We start from the raw sequence: 5,594 nt of genomic DNA on the forward strand, positions 1-5,594 counted from the left end.
TATAGGGATTTGCATGGGATGAGGACCGTGGATACGTAATAAATCGGCTTTTGTAGCGGGAATTTGTATCTGTCAACCTCTCATTCGACGATGAGTGCTGCGCTTACAACTTGATGTATTACAGCTATGTACAGCAGCATAGGTTCGCCGATAGTTGGCGCTGTTAGGACTGGATTACTGGCCAATAAGGTCTTTATTTCATCTAGTCCGGCCGCGGCTGCATCCGTCCACACGAAGTGTTCGGTGCGCCGAAGGAGGCGATAAAGAGGCAATGCCTTTTCTCCTAACCTGGAGATAAAGTGGCTCAAAGTAGCCACGCATCCACCTAATTTCTGGATGTGTTTGAGGTCTGTTGGTATAGCCAACTGTGACAAAGCTCGGATTTTTGCCGGATTAGCTTCAATTCCTCTATTGGAAATGATGAAGCCCAGCAGTTTTCCAGAGGGGACGCCGAAAACGCATTTCTCCGGATTCAGCTTGATGTCGTGTGTTCATAAGTTGTCGAACGTAAGCCTCAAGTCATCAATTAGGATTTCGACGTGTCTTGTTTTAACGACTACATCTTCCATGTGTGCCTCCACTGTTTTGCCAATTTGCTTTCCAGGCATGTTTGAATCATGCGCTGATAGGTTGCTCCGGCATTCTTAAGCCCGAAAGGCATAGTGTTGAAGCAGAAAGGGTCGTATGGCGTTATGAAAGCTGTTGCAGCTTGGTCGGACTCTGCCATCTTTATTTGATGGTATCTAGAGTATGCGTCGAGGAAACACAGCGAGTCGTGTCCGGCTGTGGCATCGATGATTTGATCGATGCGAGGGAGGGGAAAGGGATCCTTGGGGCAAGCCTTGTTAAGGTCTTTGAAGTCGATGCACAGGCGCCAGGATTTGTCCTTCTTTGGTACCATTACCAGGTTCGCCAGCCAATCCGGATGTTTGATATCTCTGATGAATCTGGCCTCAAGTAACTTGGCTAGCTCCTCCCCCATGGCTTGTCGTTTGGGCTTCGAAAATCGCCTAAGGGTCTGTTTGACAGGTTTGTATCCCTTTAGTATGTTAAGGATGTGTTCGGCCAATCCACGTGGGATGCCCGGCATGTCCGATGTGTGCCAGGCGAAGATATCCCAATTCTCGCGTAAGAACTCGCGCAGTGCGGTGTCCATAGCGGGGTTCAACTGTGTCCCAATGGAAGCTGTCTTCATGGGGTCCATTGGATGGACTTGGAATTTGACTATCTCATCTGCGGGTTTGAATGAGGTGGACTTGGGTCGCTTGTCGAGTATCACGTCGTCCCTGTCCATGGTGGCGCGTAGCATTGTTAATTCTTCTGCCGCTAGGGCTTTGGATAATGCTTCCAAGGCCAGCGTTGCGGTTTTGTTTTCAGCGCGGAGTGCGATGTCCGGATCACTAGCTAGAGTGATGATTCCATTGGGTCCGGGCATTTTAAGCTTCATGTACCCGTAATGGGGTATGGCTTGAAAGCTCGCAAATGCGTCCCGTCCTAGAAGGGCGTGGTATCCGCTGTTGAAAGGAGCCACTTGGAATGTGATTTCTTCGGACCTGTAATTCTCTGGGGTGCCGAATACCACGTCGAGTGATTTTTCCCGCACACCGAGCCTCCCGACTAGGGATAATTCCCCTGAAGGTCGTGCCACTTTGTTCAATGCGGCTTTTGTCAATCTCCATCTTTTTGAGGGTTTCTTCATAGATTAGGTTCAATCCTCTTCTGTCGTCCATGAGTACTTTAGTGAGACGAAAGCCATCTACTATTGGACTGAGGACCAGAGCGGCCGGCGCCCGGATGGACTGGACTTGGGGTTCGTCACTGGCATTGAAGGTTATAGTAGTGTCATTCCATGGATTTACTTTTGCCACTTGGCAAATTTCAACGGAGCTTCGATGCGCTCGCTTGCGCCTATTGTTTGAGGCGAAGGTAAGACTGTCAGCACCGTATTGTGTTCTTTGGCGGGATGTGGTTCTGCTTTATGGCTCTCGAGGAGATCCTCGCCACTCTTAGCTACCTGTCGGAGTATCCAACAAGCTCTAAGGCTATGGGTCGGCGTAGCGTCCGGCGTGATGTGAAGCTTACACGGCCCGTTGAGCCATCCTTCCAATACGGTTCTACGCCCTGGGGCGGGCTTTGGTTTCTTGGGAATTGAGTTGGTCGACTTACGAGAGTTCGGCCATTTAGTTCAGACAAAGGTTCCGGTGAGGGCCGTACTATCCCAAAATTCTGTCTGGGTTTTCCAGGCGCTTTCCATCGCACAGTACTTTTGTACTATGGTTGCCAGGTCTATAAGGTGCTCTATGTCACGGCGACTTATAGCATTAAGGAGTCCTTTGTTCGTGCAGTTTCTGCAGAAAAGAGAGACTGCGTCCTCCTCGTGGCAGTCCTTAACCTTATTAAGAGCAAAGAGAAATCTGGCCCAGTAACGATGTACCGTCTCCTGGGGCTCCTGCCGGACACGGGATAGGCGGATTAAGTCCGAGCGGACGTCATTGGCTGAAGCCGGATTTTGATCTGATCTGACGCCCGGGGGCACGGGAAGTACCGAGCCTGACAGTTCGGGATCTGGAGTATTACCTAATCCCTTTGGCCTAGCGCCCGATTCTAAGTTCGGGACCTGGGTCATGTAGTCCTTTGGGTGGGTGTTCGGCTCACTGAATTCAGTGATCCGAACATAATTCATCCTCAAAGTTGAGGGGCGACCCGCGTGTGATTCCTCCACTAGCGCTATCTCATGGGTGGTCGGCAGGGATCTAATGTCCCTCTGGTCGGGTTTAAGCCCAATCCGGTCATAGTCCGTAGCGACTCCCAAGGCGGCGATGCGATCCAAGAGCTCGTTAAGAGAGGAGAGCTCCATCGGATCCATCTGTTCGGAAAGCTCCGAACCAATGCGAAGGTTATGTGTGATGACCTAAGAGGCCATCGTCGGCGCGACAACCGATGGGGTGGTCATAATGAAGCCGCCAAGCCGGAGAGTCTGGCCTACAGCCAGCGCTCCCCCAGAAGTGATATCGTTCTTGACAACGAGATGAGCCATCGAGCCCTTGCAGCAGCGGCACGGAGGAACTCTCAATGAAAGCACCAATGTCGGTGTCAAAACCGGCGAATCTCGGGTAGGGGGTCCTGATCTGTGCGTCTTAGGCCGATGGTAACAGGAAGCAAGGAACGCAATGTTTACCCAGGTTCGGGCCCTCTCGATGGAGGTAAAACCCTACTTCCTGCTTGATTAATATTGAAGACATGTGGAATACAAGAGTATATCTACCACGAGATCATAGAGGCTAAACCCTAAGAGCTAGCCTATGATGGTATGATTGTAATTGTGATCGGCCTTCTAAGGACCATGCTCTCCGGTTTATATAGACACCGGAGAGCTAGGGTTTACATGGAGTCGGTCACAAGGAAGGAAACATAATATCCGGATTGCCAAGCTTGTCTTCCACGCAAAGGAGAGTCCCATCCGGACACGAGCCGAAGTCTTGAGTCTTGTATCTTGACGCTTCTATAGTCCGGACGATGAATACAGTCCGGCTGTCCGGATACCCCCTTATCCAGGACTCCCTCAATAATCACCCTGGTTGTTCTGATTGCTCTGATTACCCTGGAATCCTGAGTTTGAATCGCCTCCGTCGTAACCCGGCCCGTGAGATCCAGGATCTGAACTGCCAGATGGACCCTGGTCATATCGAAAAAGATCAGAGTTTTTGAACTCTCGCATAATGAAGAAATCCTTCCAGAGGTGCGTAGCTAGATTCTCCTTCGTCCCGTGCTTTGGGCAAGGCTGGTTCAACAGGCGCTCCAGATTCATACCTCCACCCCGCTGGGGCGGTTTACCCTTACGACGTAGGGCATTACCCTGCACATTGGTGTTAGCCACAAAATCCAAACTGTTCTCCACTTTACGCTTACCATTTTTCCAGTGGCCCGACGGATTATGCTGCTGCCCCTTGGTGTTGCCGCTCTTCTTTCCCTTCCCCGGCTTTTCCTCGTTAGACTCGGGATCCTTGGTACTATCAGAGTCAACATACTTAACCAGAGCTGTCATTAGCGTTCCCATATCATTGCAGTGACGCTTGAGCCGTCCCAACTTCAACTTCAAAGGTTTAAACTTGCAATTGCCCTCCAACATTATAACTACTGAATCTGTGTTGATACGGTGTGATGAATGCAGAATCTCAGAAACCCGGCACACCCAATGGGCGGTTGATTCGTTCTCTTCTTGCACACAAGCGGCCAGATCCACAATTGACATGGGTTGCTTGCACGTGTCTTTGAATTGCTGATAAACCGGCTCTTCAACTCGTCCCATGACCTAATGGAATTAGGTGGTAAACTCTTTAACCAAGTGCGCGTTGTTCCTTCTAGCATCATAGTAAAGTATTTAGCATCACATGTAAGTCAGCAGTGTAATTGGGCACCTTCCGAGGACCCTTGAAATCCTTAGGCAACCGCACGTTGCACAGGGCCGGGATGAGACACGGTACCCCCAAAGTAGTGAAAACAACCCCTGGTTCCACTGTAGTTGTTGCAGAACCGGCGTAAGTTGACGTTCCATATCCTGTGCAGCTAATCCGGCTCCTCGACGCGCTTGTCCCTGGTCCACTACATCATGTGCATCATTCCTCCCTCCTGCCGGGTTAGGCCTTCGCGACAGATTATGGTTCCGTCCACTGCTTGATACAGCCGGTTTTTCAACATGCCTGCTGTAACTCCGGCTTGGGCGAGGGGTAGAATGAATCCTGTCGCGACTATATGAATAAGCCTGCTGTTGAACCATTGCTGTTTGGAGGAGATCTGTGGCCCGTCGTGTCTCAACTGCTACCGGAGAATCGCCTTCAATTGGAATGGCGGCCAACCTTGACGCCGCAGCAATCATATTATCCAAAGGGGTAGGAAAGTGACCCAGCGGCGCCGGTACGTACTATGGCGGGTCCATCATGCGCGGCTGATCCGGCACTCCTGTCCTTGGTGCTTCGACCCGGTTCACCGTTGCCGAGTTACTGGTTCCCGCTCCAAGTGTATTGAAAAGATTCCTTGCTTCATAAATTGGCGGTAGACGGGACTGGTGCCTCCTCCTCATCACCTCGTTTGAAGCGTTCTGATCCAACATAAGCCAATAAGACTCTGCATGAACTCGCTGAGCTTGGGCATTCAAAGCGGCCCGCTCCTCGACCATCCTGGTCTCCTTAGCAGCCATGTCCTCCTTGGCCTGAGCTATCTGATCCCGCAACTTTTTGACCTTTGCATTATGCTCATCCGGATTATCCGGATTAACCTCAGTGGTCAACAACGTTGCTAAAGCGTCCAACAAACCGGACAAGACTTGAGCCGGCGGGCGCGCGGGGCCTCCTGCCCCGGCTGCCGATCCGAAAATCATTGCCGCTGCTGCTGAAGAGTGGGGTGCGGGCTGCATATCGGCCATGAAGATTGCAACCTGGTTTGGCGGTTCAAAGGGGTCCGGAATACTGTCCCCATCGGAACAGCCCCCGAACTGGCCATCCTGCACTTGATACAATGACCCGGTCTCCCCGGTGGATGACTCACCATCAGAATAGACGGCTGTCTCACCATCGGATACCGGTTCAGATTCGGTA

The sequence above is a fragment of the Triticum dicoccoides genome, chromosome 2B, assembly GCF_002162155.2.
Source record: "Triticum dicoccoides isolate Atlit2015 ecotype Zavitan chromosome 2B, WEW_v2.0, whole genome shotgun sequence".
In the NCBI taxonomy this organism is placed as follows: Eukaryota; Viridiplantae; Streptophyta; class Magnoliopsida; order Poales; family Poaceae; genus Triticum; species Triticum dicoccoides.